Below are 20,448 nucleotides of genomic sequence, written 5' to 3'. Positions count from 1 at the left end.
TAGTTTGAAGCCTGCTACCCACTCCTTTCCTTTGGTGTCCTCTAGTCCTTCTGTTATGGGAACTAATGAAGAACTTTTCTTGATGCACCCTCTCCACCCCACTCATGCTTTTATAGACCTCTATCCTATCCCCCCTCAGTCTCCTCTTTTCTAAACTGAAAAGTCCCAGTCTCTTTAACCTCTCTTCATATGGGACCTGTTCCAAACCTCTTATCATTGTAGTTGCCCTCCCCTCTCCCACCTCCTTTTCCCAGTCTCCCCGAGTTTTGTTCAATAAAGAGAGATTCTATTTTTGACCACACGTTTTCTTTATTTAGTACATCAGGAAGGGGGGCTAGGGAGGGGTAAGTGGAAGGAGGTGAGGGAGGAATGGGGTACGAGCCCCCGATGGGGAGGACTGGGCTGGCTCTGTGGGCTTCTGGGGGTGGAAGCTCTCCTGCAGCCCCCCAATTGTCCCCTCTCCCCAGATGGCAGCCTGCGGCAAGTGCAGCCGGTCTGATGGCCGAGTGCTGTGATGTGCCCAGTGTGGGTACTCCGGGCAATCCAAGCCAGGACTGCTTTGCAAGTGGGGCACCCCTGAGAACTGTCTGTCCGGGGTGGGAGTCGGGTCCCTTTAAGCACAGCCCTCGGCTAGCCTGAGGCAGCAGCTCCACGCTCTAAGTCCTCATCTGATGCCCTGCCGGCACTTTTCTGGCTATCCTTAACCCCGGTTCAGGGTCCACTTAATGTGGACATGCTAGTTCGAATTAGCAAAACGCTAATTCGAACTAGTTTTTTAGTCTGGATCCGTTAGTTCGAATTAGCTTAGTTCGAATTAACTAAGTCGAACTAAGTTAGTTCGAATTAGTGCTGTAGTGTAGACATACCCTGGGAGATTATACTGAGATATTTATCTACAATGACTTGCTAAATTCTTTTCAGAGTCACTGATTTCCCATCAAGAGTCCCCCACTCTGTAGCTGTGGTCTGCACTCCTTGTTCCTAGATATATAACTACATCTGGCTGTATTAAAATGCATTCTCTGTGATGCATTATCAGCAAAGTTTACACCTATGTAACTCCGTTGGAGATAATGAAGTTGCACAGACGTGGGTGTAATAAGGGAGGCTTGGAAGACATCTCCCTCCCCAGCTTTCATATGGGGAGAGGGAGAAAGAACAGTTAAGGCCTTCCTACAACTTTTGGCAGACTGAAGAGGAGGGATGGAAAGGGATTGAGGTGTCTTACTGCAGCTGGGCTTGGCATCCTATTTCTCTCCTCTCTTCTACTCCTGCAGGCTGCTGATCACATGTTTAGCTGTTAATAGCTCTAGCAGAAGGAGACTGTTACAATTGGCCTCTGCCACTGTAGAGCTGGAGGGATGTGGATGTGCAGCAACTGTAGTTCCTTCAGGGGACAGTTATGGAAGAGCTGGAAGGGAAAGCTGGGGAGCACAGCTGGAATGGGCACTAGGAGGTAACATGGGCATTGAGAAACATCTCGGCTGTGTCTACACTGGGCCACTTATTCCGGAAAATCAGTCGCTTTTCCGGAATAAGCTGCGAGCTGTCTACACTGGCCCTTGAATTTCCGGAAAAGCAACGATGCTCTACTGTACAAAATCAGCCGCTATTCCGGAAAAACTATTCTGCTCCCGCTTGGGCATAAGTCCTTATTCCGGAACACTGTTCCGGAAAAGGGCCAGTGTAGACAGCCCAGAAGTCTTTTCCGGAAAAAAACCCTGATCGCGAAAATGGCGATCGGGTCTCTTTTCCGGAAAAGCGTGTCTACATTGGCCACAGACGCTTTTCCGGAAAAAGGGATTTTCCGGAAAAGCAGCCTGCCAATGTAGATGCTCCTTTTCCGGAAAAACTGAAAATGGAATAGTATTCCGTTTTAAGCATTTCCGGAAATTCATGCCAGTGTAGACACAGCCCTCTAGTATGGCATAGACACTGGTGACACCTTTGGGGGGAGGCATTAATTAGGAGACAAAATGGTTCTAGGAGACACCACTGGGGAGGCAGGCACCAAGGCTGTGTCTACACTGGGCCACTTATTCCGGAAAATCAGCCGCTTTTCCGGAATAAGCTGCTAGCTGTCTACACTGGCCCTTGAATTTCCGGAAAAGCAATGACGCTCTACTGTACAAAATCAGCCGCTATTCCGGAAAAACTATTCTGCTCCCGCTCGGGCATAAGTCCTTATTCCGGAACACTGTTCTGGAAAAGGGCCAGTGTAGACAGCCCAGTAGTCTTTTCCGGAAAAAAGCCCCGATCACGAAAATGACGATCAGGGCTCTTTTCTGGAAAAGCGTGTCTACATTGGCCACAGATGCTTTTCCGGAAAAATGGCTTTTCCGGAAAAGCAGCCTGCCAATGTAGATGCTCCTTTTCCAGAAAAACTTAAAACGGAATAGTATTCCGTTTTAAGCAGTTCCGGAAATTCATGCCAGTGTAGACACAGCCCAAGGGTATGACACAGGCACTAAGGGGCAATTATGAGGGGATAGGCACCAGGAGTAAGGTTGCCAGGTGCTTGGTTTTCTACTGGAAAGTCTAGGGGGACATGTAGGATGTCCAGTCAGAAGTCCTGGCTGGACACCAAAAATCTGATTACCACCTGCAGGAATGCTGGAATGAGGTGGAGGATGCTGCCTGCAAATGCAACACCACCAGCCCATGCCCCACTCCCTGGCAGCCTTGCCCCGAGGCTGGAGCTGGGCATCATGTCACTGACCTGAGCCACCCTTCTCAGCCAGGTCCACCTACAACCTGCATCTTGTAGGCAGGCAGGCAGTTCCAATCCAGCTCCCTAGAGGGCAGGAAAGGGTCAGAGGAGCAGAAGCAGGGGAAAACAAGTGACTGGGAGGAGGCAGGGAGAGCCTGTAGTGCCTGGTATTAAGAAATTTCTAATCCTAACCAGGAGATGGAGGCGAAGTGCCAGCCATTAGGGGGTGACACAGTCTAAGGGACAGCTCTCAGTGGAACTGGGAAAGGAAGAAGATGATGTCAGGATATAGAGAAGGGTTAGTGGTGGGGTGAAAGAAATTAAGGTGAGTTGAGGAAATGGGCAAGTGTGAGGGGGATCTGGGAAGAGAGACTAGATGGGATTTTGGGGACAAAAGTCTCAGAAGCAAGAGGAGAGAGAGGTGACTTGGATGAGAGGGAGGAGGACACATTGGGGAATTTGTGTGAAACAGGTGAGTCTGAGAAGTTTTCACACAGAGACAAATCTGTAGAGGAGAGGAGACAGTAAGTATTTGAGCAGGAGAGTTAAAACTCACCTTAGCACCCAGAGCTTGCTACCACATAGGACAGGAACAACCAAAGACCACACCAGAGGAAGACAGGCAGGAGAAGAGCAAAGTAAACACTTTGAGATGGAGATATGTCCTAGTTTTTGTTTAAAAAGATGGGCAAAATCACTTGTTAGAACTTTTTCTTTTGGCTGCTGTGGCAGGGGTGATTTTATGGTGGGGGCATGTCTCTCCTCCTCTCCCCGGCAACATTTTGGACATAATTACTCCATTGTGGACAGGTGTGACTTAGGACAGAATGTAGGTTGCAGAACCTATATTACTGGTGATATTGGGCAAGACAGAAATGAGCTCAGTTCGACGAGAGTCCATAGTGAGTCTATGATTTAGACAGTGAGGAAAAACCCACACCTTCACTTGTAAAGGGAATTAACTTGATCTGAAGTCAATGAAAAACAGCTATTGAGCTCCAGAGTGTTATTTTTATAGGGTTTCTTTCCAGAGAAGAACCACATTCGCTCAGTCATTATGTCTATTGTGCAGTAAGCACAGGCAGCACTGTGCAGAGACCTTGCCCCATAGGCCTAGCCACCTTGAGTCATAGCACAGAACAATGTAATGCAAAATGTGCTGGTGGAGTGTGACACTCTTGTGTCATGAGTGCACCCTTTGGCTGGCTGCATATGTCTGTACTTCCTCTCTGCTTCTTCCTGCTTCGGGATACAGCAGCATCCCGGGGATGCTTTGGAGATAATGTCCTTGTTCCCTCGGGGCTTCCTTACTACAGCTCTCTAGCTGGGCCATTATGCTTCAGTTCCTCCTTTGGGGTGACTCAGTAGCTAGGCCACTTCCCCCTAGTGGCTAAGGGGTTTTGAGGCAACCCAGGCCCACCCGCTACTCTGAGTCCTGACCCAGGGACCCTGTAGATAGCAACTCTCTGTTGTCTTCGTTCATTTAAGTTCCACTGCTGCAATAATGCCCTGCAGCATCTTTTCCTTTACCTCAGGGTTTTTTCCAAATAGAGTCCCAGCACCAATACAGGGCTCCCTCTCATTAGCTCCTGGATGTACCACCCTGTTTGGGGCTTTGCCAGCCAACTACACTCATACAGCTCCAACGAGAAGTGAACTGGCTCTGACCCAGCAGCTTTCTTTATACTAGCTTGCTGGGCCCCTATTGGCTTCTTCAGGGAGCCTGAAGGACTTCTCTACTGCTCTTTTCTGGGGCAGGGTGACAAAGCCATAAAACCTCCAGCAGGAGACCTTGGGACCGAGACCACTCTGTCACATAGACAGTCCTTATAATTAAAAGAGGTCAGAGCCAGAGTTTGTATTCTGATTCACATCCAGACTCTTCCAACATCTGGGGGAGTTTGGTTACGATTTTGGTTTAGCCCCCTACAAAGGAAAGAGCTGAACATAAGTATCTGAGGATTTGGTTTTGGTCCATCTTTAAGCATAATCAAAATGCATCATGGAACAAATGGGTCTTTTTGAATCAGTGAAGTTAGGACTGGGTGTATTAATTGGAAGCTGTTCTAAAATAAGGGACAGCCTGGAAGAAGACTTAAAATGAAAACGAACAAATAACCCAACGGGGGATGATAGAAGTGAAACATTAGTAGGGATACTTTTAATAATGCCAGATAATACTGATAGTTCATGCTTTGGACTTGGCTAAATATGTGCTTTAACACGTATTGTGTAGAAGGTGTAGAATTGTACAGTGTAATATAGCTCCCTGCAAACAATGTAGGCATCCTTAAGGAGAAGAGAATGATCTATTTTAAATGTGTTTAAATGGTTTAAAATATATCTTTAGGTTACTTGAGGGCATATGTAACTAAAGTGAGTCATTCATATTATCATTGAAAGAGCTCGGAGCAGCAATTCTTTGTATTTTGTGGGCAGATTAGGAAGTAAATAACATTTGGTGTTCCATAAAAATGCTACCAAATAACACAAACTAATCTTCTTGTTCTATTATGCTCCCAGAATTCAGATCTCTTTTATATATATGTCAGGAAGAGTCGGTTTGTATTGCTGTGGTCTCTCTTCTGGGAACTCTTTAAAGAGCTGGAGCTTAGAAATAGCATTTAGTCTTATGTTGTGATAAGCTTCTTAAATCAATGGTTGTCACCACAGCTGACCTAGTAAAAAAATCAATTTATTTTGCACTGAACTGTGAAATTTTCAAACACGAGACAAGGTACTTGGGATCAAATGACTGTTAAAAACCAGAGTGTAAGGCAGCACAACTGCTAAATTATGTAACCCTGTATCCTGCATGGCAAGGTTATTGGATGTACTGAACACCTTGAATTACTTAATTTTCCACAGAGGTTTCTTTAAATGCCTCGCTGTTTTATCCGCATTCAAAAATGCACTTCAGTTATAATGGTGTTTTAGTCAATTTTATTAATTTCTACTCAGACATCATATCTGGCCTAATTCAGTGATATCTAATTACAGACTAATCAAAGTCTTAACCAAAGGTTATAATATAATAATCATTATTTCAGTTTGACTTAAAAAGTGGTGATGCAATATGACCTGATGTGCCATGGGAGTGATAAACCTGTCTTTTACTTAGTGAACCTCACTAGGCATGATGACGATTACTTATTCCTCTTCCTGTAGTACATACAGAATGGTGTCTGTATCGGATACATTACATCTACAGTTGCACTTAACCTCTCTTTTCCACTCCCCAATAACTTGGGGTTTTTCATTGGGTTGTCAGTCTGTACAAAACTTATTTGTTTAGATATTACAGGCCTCAAGATTTATACTAACTGGCCGAAGCTAATGTTATACAGGATACAAGTCTGTAGGTTACTTGCATTACTGCTGAATCTAATGCAAAGCAGAATATAATAATGAAGCAGGAACAGAATCACAGTAAATATAACAAAGGCAAACTAGTCCATTGGTTACAATCTGGAAAAGGATGTAAGAGGGAGATGAGATTAGTAAGATATATGATTGGGCGCTGTAGGCTGGAAGAGACAGGAAGCAGAAGAGCAAGTAGTAATGTGCACCAGTAGGAGAAAAGAGTTTTGATGTTATCCCGCACTGTAAAGGAGCCAGAAAGAGGGCCTGGTGCTGCTACCACTACTCCAGCTGTGGCTGCTGCCCTCCCTTGTGGTGGCTGGTGTCAGAAATACATTTGGTCAGGTAGTGCGGGACCAGGTGGGAAGAGGAAGGAAGGCCTGCTGGAGACCACTGACTCCAAGGGGTTCACTACCAATCCAGGAGGTGTGGAGAGCCAAAGCACTTAGTATTTTTCAGCCATGAATAAGCCATATATTATTGCTCTGCACATGCCAAATCATAAAAACAAAAGCAGTATTTTCATACGTGGTTGGTTTTTCATTCACTGCCAAGGAAACTTAACATAAAAAAAATCAGGAATCTAAATGATGGAAAATTATTCAAATCATTGCCAATATTTTGCTGGATTTGACAATGTTACTAATCTACTAATTCGTGATCCATGAGCTGCACTGGATAACAATACAGTCTGACATTGTATTTAACCACTTGCCTATCAAGCCTGACAAACCATGACTGTGTGCTGGGAAGCTCTTGAGTTTGATAGACATAGTGTAACTCTGGGTCAGCTTTCTTTATGTATAATTCAGTAGTGGGGGTTTAGGCTGTTTAATATTTTAGCTCCTTTCAGAAAGGTACAATCCCATGTCTAAATGTTTACACACACAATAAAAATGTCATTGTTAAGCCTTTTTTTGGGCAGGTTTGTTTTTCCATCAGTTCTACGGCTTTCCTGTAAGATTACTGCAGATCCTGCAGATTACTTGCAGAGAGGTGCTTTACAAAAGCTTTTCTGAACCTAAGAATTTTTCCCTCAGACAGAAATGTCAATAAATCTGGATATAAAAAACCCATATTTTAAAAATGGTTATTAGTCATTGAAAAGTTTACCTGTGTTAAGCTGCTGGACTTGAGGACATTTTGTATAAACAAGGACAAAGTGTTAGCTCCTCAGCTGATGTAAATCACTGTAGCTCCACTGAAGTCAAGGGACCTACCCAGACTTACAGCAGCTCCGGATCTGGCCCAGTTTTTTTAGCTTCTGAGAGATGAGGATTGTCACAGTGGGGATGTGATGCAGGCAGATGATATCATAGTGTATATAGATTCTAATGTTAGCCTATTATAGATGTGCATTGTGTTGAAGGCTATTTAACACATGCTGCCATGCCTTAGTATTCCTTATGCAATTTAGCAGGTACATCCTCTTGCAGATGTTTACTAAAGGCCAGACTGTGTCCTTTAGGAACAGAGCAGTGCTGGGAGTGGGGGGGAGGGGATGATGCCAGAAAAATCATTTGGGGGCCACACACAAGTGAGAAGGAAAAAAGGAAAACCAAACCCTCACTGACGTGGCCCCCAGCTGACCAGGGCACAGGGTCAGCTGTGCTGTCTTTGGGGAGGGGGTAAGATACCCCCATACATCCTGCCTCCTTCAGTTCCTCTGCAACCTACATGGCACTGCCTCCATCTTATTTTCTTGCGGCTGGGTAGTCTCCCTATAGTACTAGCAGTCCCTGAGCTAAGCAGAACACAGGATCTATAGACGTGTCTACCAAACAGGAGTGCCATGACAGGCAAACTGTGGTTGGCCCTGTTTGTGAGTGTATGAGATGTCGGACAGAGCAGAGGGGAAATCCCTTTCCTCTAGAGCATCCATGCTGGAGCCAAAGCTCACACACAGAGTGGTAAGGTTGGCCAGCGCTATGAGGCACAATTACAGGGGGCATATTGGAAGCAAGGCCAGGCCTGTGCTCACGCTAGCACTTTGTGCTTGCAACTGCAGAGAATGTGCTTTGAAACTCTCAGAAGGTGTGCAAAGAGCCATTACTATGCACATTCCTCTCAGCAGCCCCCAGCCATTAAGTCAGGGGTGGAGCCACTGACCCACCGAAAAATCAGTCGGGGGCTACACACAAGTGAGAAGGAAAAAAGGAAAACCAAACCCTCACTGACGAGGCCCCCAACTGACCAGGAGAAAGACACTTCCTACATTCTCTTCACACACCAGAGCCTAGGGGGGTACAGGTTAGTAGAGTTTGTGCACTCCCGCTTTATAGTGAGATGGCAGGTGGGCTGGAGTGCCAGCATGTACTCCCAAATGCTTGGGGGGAGCCCCTGCATCTGGCCCCCAGGCCTTAGGTTCCCCATCCCTGCATTAAGTGACCAGGATGGCTGAGTCCCTGAACTTTCTAGGACTATCTTTAGCTGAAGTGAATCTTACCTCACTTAATCCAATCACTTCTCACAGATTTTCAAAGCTTTTATAGAAAGTGATACAGAGGAGCAGCTACATTATTTTGCTAGCTGACTTTCTAGTAAGAGCTTTCAAACTTCACAAAAATCTCCTTCCCTTCCTTCCTTCGCTGCATCAAACCACCACATCTCTGCTCCAGCAATCACAATAGCTCTCTGGGTCTTGATCAAAACCTTGTAACTCAGTCCCAACCCTAATGATTATTTATGGTGCAGTCATAGCTGTCCATGTGACAAATGCTGTACAAACCTAGAGGAAAATGTGCTTCTTGTTCCAAGGGTAGTATAAATCTTCAATCATTTGAACCCCGAATCTTAAGGAAGTGTAATTTCTATCTGATCAATCCCTTCCTCAAACCTTCTCAGCAACAATATTTAGCTCCATTATATTTTAACAGAAGAAGATTTACCCAGCATTGCTTGGGTCCTTAACTCAATGGCTACGTCTAGACTGGCATGATTTTCCGCAAATGCTTTTAACAGAAAAGTTTTCCGTTAAAAGCATTTGCGGAAAAGAGCATCTAGATTGGCACGGACACTTTTCCGCAAAAGCATTTTTGCGGAAAAGCGTCCGTGCCAATCTAGACGCGGTTTTGCGCAAGAAAGCCCCAATCACCATTTTTGCGATCGGGGTTTTTTTTGCACAAAACAAATCTGAGCTGTCTACACTGGCCCTTTTGCACAAAAGCTTTTGCGCAAAAGGACTTTTGCCCGAACAGGAGCAGCATAGTATTTCCGCAAGAAGCATTGATTTCTTACATGAGATCGTCAGTGTTCTTGCGGAAATTCAAGCTGCCAGTGTAGACAACTGGCAAGTTTTTCCGCAAAAGCAGTTGCTTTTGTGGGAAAACTTGCCAGTCTAGACCTAGCCAATAAGTTTTGTGTTTCTTCATTTAAATTATTGTTCTGGGGTGGGGCTGTAGCTGAGGGGTTCAGTATTCAGGCAGTCCCCACAGTTTGGGGCCAGATGAGACATGCCTGCCCATGACAGATAAACAGAAACACAAACAGACAAACTCTCTGAGGCTATGTCTACACTCTGGTATTCCAGAAAAACTCTGCCACATCCAGGGGAACGCATCTGCTCTTCTGAAATTTTTTTCAGAAGAGCAGACGTGCTTTTTTGGCATCCCTGTAAACCTTGTTTTACGAGGAAAAAGGGATGTTCTGAAAAAGGCAGGGGGTGAGTCCAACATTTGGTCCAATGTAGACGGGCCAAATGTTGGAAAAGCCTCTTCTGAAAAAAGAGGCGGAAAAAGCTACACAAATTGAGGTTTGCAGAACAGGTATATAGTAGATACCTGTTCCTTTCCCCACTCCTGCCCCCTGCTGGCCAAATGGGGTTATAGCTGTCCTGGTCCCCATTTCTGGATCCTTACTGCCCCCCCCCCATAGTTATTCTGCAGTATAACGGTCCCTTCTACCAGACACCTCCCTTTCCATTTTATGAGAAACAATCGAATTCCAGGAACATCCCATTGTCTTGGTACAATCAAACCCTGACCTTACTTTAAGTTATGATAAGAGGAAGCTGTGCATCAAATTTGGTTATTCTAGCTCTTACTATTTAGGAGGAATTCTGGAACAAACAGACTCACAGATGGACAGACAGATTCACATTTCTAAAATATGTAGAAGAATTTATGTCAAAACTGTATTGAATCTGATTTATCTAATATATGTGAATTTGCACATTAATTCTATTACTTAAGATATGCTTAATTAGTCTGTATTGTCCAATTATTTGTCAATTATTATTATTTGAGGTAATTATTCTCTTCCTTTTGAATCACAAGACAGCTAGGCTACGTCTAGACTGGCCCCTTCTCCGGAATAGTCATGCAAAGCAGGTAAGTCAGAATAGGGAAATCCGCGGGGGATTTAAATAAACATGTCCGCCGCTTTTTTTGCCGGCTTGGGGAAAAGCCGGAAAAACAGCGTCTAGACTGGCGCGATCCTCCGGAATAAAGCCCTTTTCCGGAGGATCTCTTATTCCTACTTCAAAGAATAAGAGATCCTTCGGAAAAGGGCTTTATTCCGTGCCCTGTAGTCATGGTGCCATGTAGTCATTATTGTTGTCAGAAAGAAGTCCTGATGCAATAAAGTTTGAGAACCTTTGAGTGAGAGCCTTAAAGGGGCTCTTAATTAATATGGTTTTTAGCCATTATTTTTTGGAGGATGGCAGATAATATTTCAGACCATCAGATATGGTTCCAACATATATTTTGTACAGTAGCTGCATTATAGTTGCAAAGACTTATGATGAAATCATCTGAAAGAAACACACTTGGTTTGGTCAACATTGTGCCCTTTTTGCAGGTAAATAGCTCATAGTAAGGAAATGGCATTTGAAGCTGCGGAAGTCCTAAAGTAACTTGAATTAAGCCCATGTACTGCATGTCCTTGCCTTACACTGTGGGCTGTGGGTCCCTATATGGGAAAGCGTGAAGCACTGGGGCCACTGTTAGCTTTGGTTGCATCAAATGAGAAAATTCCAGGGATAAAGAAACAGTAGCTCACTGAACTGATAGCAGGTTTCCAGGAACGGTGCATCAAATCCTGTGCAATTTTGGGGGGGCAAAACTCCTTTTTGAAGGCAGTTGTTTGTTTTGTCTGAGTAAGGACTGCAAGATTTAGGCCTTGTGCTGATTTTATCATGCCCTCAGGGTGCTTACTTTATGGAAGCAATTACCCACCCTCTGTCACCAGGAATGTACCTGCTAGCAAATGAAGATATTTTGGCTGTGCTACATCCCCTGGGTGCCCTCTGAAAAGGGAAGGAATGGTTCTGACTCTGATTTTTATTTTGTGGTTTAAGGGGATGGGTTTGTGAGTCCTAGGGGAAAGATTAACTAGAGGGAAGATTAAATCAGCTGAGTGCCTCATTTCCCTGTTCAGATTTCAGCAGGTGAAAATTGTAAGGTTTGCACAGTTCTGACCTCCAGAGAAGGATTTGGCAAACACAGAGCCCAGCAGTGACTCACTCCCTTTGGTAATGGAAAGTTTTGGTGATTGGGGGCTGACCTTTCACAAAGCTTTGATCTTGGGACATTTACATTCCTATTCACCCTAAGAGACTGTGTAACTGAAGGGCTAGCAGGCTGGATTCTCTGTGTTAAGGCATACCACTCTCTCTAGCCAAAACTTTGGCTTCAAGGGATACAGCTGCTGATAAAAACAGCAGAATAGATCCAAAACCGGAAACTTCAGTCCCAAACACTTTGAATTTTAGTAGTTTTCACATTTGACTTTCCAGATCAATTTATCCCTGTGGTTTTTGGTTCCAGGATGGATCTAAACTTGGAGAAAGTCTATTTTTCAGTTCCTGCTTAGATGCAAAGAACACCTGAGCCTGTGAAATTTCCACTAGTCAAAAGCAAATCACAAGATTCTGCTAGTATGAAAACGGAAACCGAGTGCTGTTTACGCTTACTTCTTCTAACCGAGAATGTTTAACATGCACCCTATTTTCAGTCTAATATGGATCTAGATCTCGCACAACTTCCATGGTCCACCCATATTAATATTGTGGTATGAATGGTGTTCACAATACTGCTGTCACAAGAGAAAATGCCATTGATGCATACTGTATTGATTTTTCTAGCAAAAATTTAAGTCTCATAGAGAATTGTATAATATACTAGCGAGTGAGCAAGAACCACTGCTGCTTACTGGAGACAATAACAGGCCACACATGCTTGATGATGCTTCCCTTTTTGGCTAGATCTCGGGGGGGGGGGGGGAAGCCCTAAAATTATAAACAGATAACTACGAGACTCCTTACAACAACAGCTCTGACCTATGCCTTTGGAGCAATTGGATGGTAATAGAGGGAAGTAGAGTGTGAAAGTGGAATATCCCCTTGCAAGAGATACATTGCCAGAATAAACTATTGGCTGGAAAAACTTTAAAAACAATGAATAGTCTGGCAGCACCTTAAAGACTAACAAAACATGTAGGTGGTATCATGAGCTTTTGTGGGCACAACCCACTTCTTTAGATGAATGGAGTTATTAAAGGTCTAGTTTCTAAATAAATAGGGGAGGGGGGGATAAGAGAAGGAAAAAGAAGAGGGGGAAAAAAGAGGGAAAGAAAGAGTCAATTAGAGTGTCTAGGCTACATGGAGCTGATAGAGAAGATGCAAATTATTATTATTGGCTGATCATTCGCTGAAGGAATGACCTAGCAGTTTCTGGCCACAATGACCATATATAAAGTAATCCTTCCCTAGGTATCACATGGCATGGAGCACAGACAAGGTAAGCTTGCTGACAGCTCATGTGGGATGGGCAATCAAGGGGGAGACTGTTTTCACTTAGTTAAGGCACAAAGTGAAGTTAGATATCCAATTTTCATGAAAAACCAGCTGGAGTGGGGAACCTAGTTCCCCTACATGCCTCTGAGAATTGCTCATCTGCAGGTGCACTAATCTAAAATGGGTGATTGTTAAAGTATTACACAGTGGTAATCATGGTTCCAAGGAGTTTCAAGGCTGAAATTATAGGTGTTTCAAGAAATTTCAAGTCTTTTAATTAGTCTGGTGCCTCAGTGTGAATAAGCCAGATAGATTGTGAAAAGTTATGAGGGCAAATAAAAAAAGTGTCCAAATGGTCTGAGTGGCAAAATGCACTTTTTGCACTCAAGGGACATTAAATTACAACCAAAGTGTTTGGCTTTTTAGAACAACTTTTAATTAAAGCAATGAAACATGCCACCCACTGGAGGTTCATGTGGTCTCCCCTTTGTTTTCTGAACAGTAGCTGTAATTTCAGCTACTTTAATACCACTTATAATAAACAAGAATCGGAAAGCAATCAAGCCTGAAGTACCACAGAAATCAGATTAATAAAATCAACTTGGCAGCAGGGAGACTTTTTTTTTTTTTTTTTTTTGCTGCTTCTTGGTGGACAAAAATAGAGGACATACATTCAGAGAAGGTCCCATATGTTGTATTGCTGTTTGTGTCACAGCCCTAAATGTTTTGGAAGCAATGTACAGTAGCTTCAGCTATTACAGACAAAGTTTAGATGAATGTGCCTGTCAAAATCTAAATGAAATCCTATATCACTTTACTTGTGGTTTTTTTTCCCATTCCAAATGAAATTATGGAGAATTAAATTTCTGAAGCATGACCATTGCACAAGGAATTATTCAGGGAAGCTCTGGCCACCTGCAGGAGATTCTTTCCCTCTAGCTTGTTTGTTCATTTTCTCTGTTACTAATTAGGTTTCTGACAAATTTAGTTTGCAGATGATGGATTTTAAAGATTATTTTAAAGGACAGGACATCAAGGTCAATCTTCTGAGCTGACAGTGGAGTAACCTTCAGAATGCTTATGCTTAATGATATCTCGGGAAAAGGAAGGGCTGCCATGTCTGCTAAGCTGACATTCTTGTTAGGGATTAAAAAAAAAAAAACCCCACAGCATCCAGCAAATAATATTGACACCACATTTATGGATATTTAAAGCTACATTCACTGATATTCACAGCTGCAACCACTATAGGGGAGCCACTTTCTAAACATTCAAGAAAGGATGGCAAAAGGTTTTAATGGCATAACCATTTCAATGAAAAACCACACCTCTAACCAGCACAGTAATACTGGCACAAAGTGTGTTGACTCAGCCTTTGTTTGCAAATTGCTCCACTGAGACTTCTGGCAGAGTAAGGGGCTACTCAGATCTGCTCTAAACAAACAGTTTTTGGACTAATATAACTATCATTTAGAGGTGTGACTCTCTTTTTAACTAAAACAGTTAAATCAGTACAAACTGGAGTGTTTATACAGTTATTTCCATATAAAGCTGTCTATTACTTGTACTGCTTATTCACTTTCCCATTCTGATGGAGTACTCTGCTTCATCTTACCACCAAATGAGCGTACCTTTGTAATAGCTAGGGCCCTACAAGCCTCTGGCCCCTGTTTTATTAATTTATCCAACATTGACAGCACAACCCAATTGTCTCAGACCATTATTCTTCTGTAGCTTGTTGAGATTGCTTTGTGTTTAAATTTGCAAAACCTCATTTTCTCATACTAGGATCAAATGTTAGGACTCACTAATTTCAATCAGTCTCACATTTGTAGTAATTTAGCTCACTGCAGCATGTTGATTAGATTCATTGGCTAAAACAGCTGCTGAATATCCTATGGCAGGAAAAAAATTACTCTTTGCAAAGCAATCATTTTGATGGAAGAGATTATGATGGGGAATGCCAACAGTGAGTGAGAATAGAATGATTTATCCCTAGAAGTTAAAATATGATTGTGAATAAGCTGGTGGGGGAAAAGGGAAGAGGGTTTGGGGATCGTTTTTGTGTTTTAAATGATTGGCCTTTATTGGATTTGTTGAGTTAAAATCCTTAGTAAGTTAATGCTCAGGAACAAAACTGGCAACAAAAGAAATTATATTGATGCAGAATTTAATTGATTTGTTTCCAAATTCTTTGATTTCCACTATCATGGACAGCCCAATTTTTTTTTCAAGTGTGTATCCTTGATAGGATTTCCAAATCTGTCTTATAGATGCTCAAATTGACTGTTTGGCACTGAAAATACTATTTTATATGTTTGAGTCATTCTGCATTCCAGGACTTGGTTGTGTCCTTTGCAAAACAGGCCCTGTATGTCATACCTAAGTAGAAAAAGATTGTTCATTTAAGTGTTTGTTGAGAGAGGTACAGCTGTTCCATGGACTCTTTTTAAAAAAAAAAAAAACTATTGGCAGCTTGGGTGGGACTAATCTTGTAGCTAACTTCCATGGCTGAATTAAGAGAAGGGATAGGACTTGTTCTCACCTCTGTTCTAGACTGTGACCTGAAGCAAAACATCTGTTTCCATTTCATCATCAGTAAAATAAAGATAATAGAATGTTCTGTAGTGTGCCAGATGTGTATGTGTGTTTGGAAAGAATTGCCCATTGTTACTAAATAGGTTAACTCTATCTGGCTAAGGTATTTGGTTGCATCTGGAGGTTGGGTCAGATTCAACTGAATATCAGCCCAGTTGAAGGTAAGGAGCATAAAGGAGGAAGACCAGATAAGGGAAAGAGCTTGGCAGTTGCTCTCTGATTTCCTAAGGATGAAGGAAGGCTAATATAGCAAGGAGTCTGAGGAAGCAAACATTAGCTGGCTGTTACAATATCCCTGTACTGGAAACTAAAGGAAAGAGAGAAGGGTTGTGGACTTCCCTATTGGCCACTGGAAAATGTGGTGTAGAAACTCCTGGCTACAAGGAGGAGAAAGACAACTGATTGGGAACGAGGAACCACTGGACAAAGCCTTATACAAGAGAAGGAAGATGACCCAGGAAAGGGTTATGAGTGTGGATGAGTGAGCCTGGGAAGGGGTGAAGTTTTGAGCACTTAAATTTAATGTATTGGATTCCATCTTTATTCTAGAAAGGGCGAAACTCTATAGTGCCCCGGCCAGAAGGCCGTATCCTGAAGAGACTACGACAGAGCCAAGCAACTGTTATCTAGGAGTGCTAGATGAAGAAAGAGGTGCTATGCCATGTCCAGCCATGAGGGAGCAAGCCAGTGATGTGTTCTGCTCTTTCCTACTTACCTCCCTTACAGTGGTTTTGTGAGGATTATCGAGTGTGTGTGTTACAAACCCTGAAAGCTTCAAAAAGGAATCCCTCTATAAAACCATAGAGCAATATTCCAATAGAATCCTGTTGTGTCTTGGGCAGTGCAATAGATGTACAAAGTACTCTCTAGCCACAAACGCTTCCTTCACTCTCTAGTAATCAAGCAGGAAAACTAAAAACCTTAACTAATTCACTTAAATTGAAATGTGTCGGAAAGTGAATCGGGAATGGGCTTGCTGACCTCCCTCATGTTTGGCATGGTGTTTAATCCTCTTTATAATCCCTCTGGTATGGCACATGCCAGATTTTAGTCTTCTCAGGACTTGAGATACATATAAAATAGTTAGATCTCTGATAGAGATACAATATCACTAAAGGAACATATTTACTCAATTGACACGTGTCTAACCTACACACCTAGTGTGGGTCACTGTCCCATGTAGTGGCAGTTAGACAACTTAAAGCAAGAGATAAGAACAAAGGAGCTCTACAGCCTAAGTTGGGAGTCAGCTGGCTTTATAGCTCAAGCTATAGAGGCTCCTACGCTAAGTTCTAGAGGTCCCAGGTACAATAGCAGTTTGGGTAGGTCCCCTAGGCAAGGGCCCTACACATAATGGCTACGTCTACACTGGCCCCTTTTCCGGAAGGGGCATGTAAATTTCACCTATCGTCGTAGGGAAATCCGCGGGGGATTTAAATATCCCCCGCGGCATTTAAATAAAAATGTCCGCCGCTTTTTTCCGGCTTTTAAAAAAGCCGGAAAAGAGCGTCTACACTGGCCCCGATCCTCCGGAAAAAGCGCCCTTTTCCGGAGGCTCTTATTCCTACTTTGAAGTAGGAATAAGAGCCTCCGGAAAAGGGCGCTTTTTCCGGAGGATCGGGGCCAGTGTAGACGCTCTTTTCCGGCTTTTTTAAAAGCCGGAAAAAAGCGGCGGACATTTTTATTTAAATGCCGCGGGGGATATTTAAATCCCCCGCGGATTTCCCTACGACGATAGGTGAAATTTACATGCCCCTTCCGGAAAAGGGGCCAGTGTAGACGTAGCCATTATGTGCAGACTCCTGCAGGAGTGTCTGAACCTCTGTAGAAGTGTGTGTGGAGGGGTGCAGGGGCTCTTGAACTGTGGTCCTGGCTGGAGTGGCTGGTGTAAGAGCAGTTTGGGAATCCCTGAACTCTCCCCACCTGCCATGAGTGGGGTGCTTGAGAGTAGTGCCTGTCCTATGTCCTTACCTGCCCCAGGCAGGTGGAGGTTCCAGAGCTCCTCACAGCAACAGGACCCCCTTAGCAGCTCTCACTATGTCCTGGCTCTGACTCCCACCTGCTTGGCCGGAGGGTGGAGAAAGGAGGAGTTATGAGAGGCCCCTTGTGGCAAGGGGTGGCTAGGGCCCAATTCAGCCCTTTTACTTCTCAGGTCCACTGCCACAAAGTGCAGGCCCTGCTGTTCCATGATTGCCCAAAGCAAGCCTGCTGACGGGAGGATGGGGGGCTCCCTGGTACTATGGCTGCGGAGGTGGCCAGAGCCCCAGGCCCTTTGAATTGCTGCTAGAGTGCCATGGGGAGTACTCCAGGCATTTCTGGGAGCCTGGTGGAGGCACGACACTCTCCAGGTGGTACTGAGGGCTACCTAACCCCAGCTCCAATCCTTCTGCTCAAGTCCCCACTCAAGTAGGAGTAGGGCCCCCCTGCCTTGACTAGAGGCCTGGCCAGGCTGTTGACTCCTCTGGCCTCATTACTATGCCCATGTTTAAAAAGAGGAGGACACGCATGGCATAACCCCTTTTAAAAGTGAAGGGGCATGTCCCCCTTGACTGTCTGCTTCCAGCATGCCTGGGTTTGCCGTGTGTGTGAGTGGGTGGAGGAGGGCAAATGTTCCTTGTGCCCAGCAGATACAGATTCACATGACTGATTAACAAGACATGAGAAGTCATTCTTCCGCTCTACTCTGCACTGATCAGGCCTCCATTGGAGTATTGTGTCCAGTTCTGGGCACCACATTTCAAGAAAGATGTGGAGAAATTGGAGAAGGTCTAGCGAAGAGCAACAAGAATGATTAAAGGTCTAGAGAACATGGCCTATGAAGGAAGACTGAAAGAATTGGGCTTGTTTAGTTTGGAAAGGGGAAGACTGAGAGGGGACATGATAGCAGTTTTCAGGTATCTAAAAGGATGTCACAAGGAGGAAGGAGAAAAATTGTTCTCTTTAGCTTCTGAGGATAGAACAAGAAGCAATGGGCTTAAACTGCAGCAAGGGAGGTTTAGGTTGGACATTATAAGAAAGTTCTTAACTGTCAGGGTGGTTAAACACTGGAATGAATTGCCTAGGGAGGTTGTGGAATCTCCATCACTGGAGATATTTAAGAACAGGTAAGAGACATCTATCAGGGATGGGCTAGATTGTACTGGGTCCTGCTGTGAAGGCAAGGGACTTGACTCAATGACCTCTCGATCTCTTCCAGTTCTAGTGTTCTATGATTCTGTGTGTTCTATGACTGTCCCTCTGAGATTTCTTTTGTGTGTAAGTACCTAGCATAATAGGACTCTATTGGCTTTCAATTTAAATGATAAAAACAAAATATCAACAACGAAAAGGAAGATGCAGAGAATGCTGTTATAGAGAAACGTCGTATGGATCAAAAGAACAGCTAACATGAGTTTAAACTTGTAGATAGGCCCATTTTTAGTGAAAAATGTGGCACTGAAGTCTGCAGCTAAGCAGCAACCCCAGTTAATTTTTACTCTCCAAAAATAGTGATTATCCCCACTTAATTCTGGGTCGTGTAGACCTACTACAAAAATACACCAACTAGAACTGCTATGGAAAAGCATTTCAAATGTTTGGACATTTGACTCTATTACAAGATTAAATGTTTGAAAATTATAAAAATTAGGACCTCTGAATACACAGTCTTCTCTTCCCCATTTCTCCTTATCTCTGGAAATTAAAAGAGAAAAACAAATGATCTTTTAAAAAATAAGAAGGAATGGCATTGGAGAAGAACATACATAAAATAGCTGTCACAGGACATGTGTACTATAACATGGGTTTTGAGTATATATTTATATAGTTCAATGGGTCTCAAATTATTTATCATTGTGGGTCATATTATGTAGTTCTGTTCTGTGGGCCACATCCACACAATATATACTACTTATATAGCGCTGAGGCTGGGCTACAGCTGTGTGCGATTGGGCAGCAAGCAGCCTACAAGCTGAATCCTATCATAGAGCTGGAAGAGTCCTCAGGAGGTCATCAAGTCCAGCCCTCTGCCCAAAGCAGGGCCAATCCCAACTAAATCAACCCAGCCAAGGCTTTGTCAAGCTGAGACTTAAAAACATCTAGGGATGGAGATTCCACCACCTCCCTAGGTAACCCATTCCAGGGCTTCACCACCCTCCTAGTGAAATAGTTTTTCCTAATATCCAACCTAGACCTCCCCCACTGTCACTTGAGCCCATTGCTTCTTGTTTTGCCATCTGTCACTACTGAGAATAGCCTCTCTCCATCCTCTTTGGAACCTCCCTTCAGGAAGCTGAAGGCTGCTATCAAATTCCCCCTCACTCTTCTCTTCTTCAGACTAAACAAACCCAAATCCCTCAGCCTCTCCTCATAGGTCATGTGCTCCAGCCCCCTAATCATTTTGGTCGCCCTCTGCTGGACCTTCTCCAATGCATTCACGTCCTTTATATAGTGGGGGGAGGGGCCCAGAACTGGACACAAAACTCCAGTTGTGGCCTGACCAGAGCCAAATAAAGGAGAATAATCACTTCTCTGGATCTGCTGGCAATGCTCCTCCTAATGCAACCTAATCTGCCATTAGCCTTCTTGGCTACAAGGGCACACTATTGGCTCGTATCCAGCTTCCCATCCACTGAAATCCCCAGGTCCTCTTCTGCAGAACTGCTACTTAGCCACTCAGTCCCCAGCCTGTAACAATGCTTGGGATTCTTCCTTCCCAAGTACAGGATTCTACACTTGTCCTTGTTGAACCTCATCAGATTTCTTTTGGCCCAATCCTCTAATCTGTCTAGGTCACTCTGGACCCTATCCTTGCCCTCCAACTTATCTACCTCTCCCCCTCGCTTAGTGTCAACTGCAGACTTGGTGAGGATGCAATCCATCCCCTCATCCAGGTCATTGGTTGAGAACCAATGTGTATATTCTTGGTACTATAACAGAGCCAGTTTCACAAAGCTGAAGAAAATTGAACCAAATCAGTTGGAATGAAGAATTTAATAAAAAATGATAATTAGGAATAATTTAAGAACACCTTACTAGATGTCCCCAAAGCCACAATCCCACAACTAAA

The 20,448-nt window shown here is 43.7% G+C and overlaps 1 long non-coding RNA gene across 2 annotated transcripts in view; it reads right to left on the bottom strand.

Moving 5' to 3' along the window:
- Positions 1-7,323, bottom strand: part of LOC112547521 (uncharacterized) — a 35,800-nt gene extending 28,477 nt beyond the window's left edge. For both annotated transcript variants that reach the window (XR_003091289.3, XR_012903321.2), the window contains exon 1: positions 7,184-7,323. This is a non-coding gene — a long non-coding RNA (uncharacterized LOC112547521). The remainder of the gene's footprint in view (positions 1-7,183) is intronic.
- Positions 7,324-20,448: the final 13,125 nt, after the last annotated feature.

The sequence above is a fragment of the Pelodiscus sinensis genome, chromosome 5 (genome assembly GCF_052426305.1).
Source record: "Pelodiscus sinensis isolate ZL-2025 chromosome 5, ASM5242630v1, whole genome shotgun sequence".
NCBI lineage: Eukaryota > Metazoa > Chordata > Testudines > Trionychidae > Pelodiscus > Pelodiscus sinensis.
Note: the sequence above shows the minus strand (reverse complement) of the source record. Positions and strands in the feature narration are given on the sequence as shown.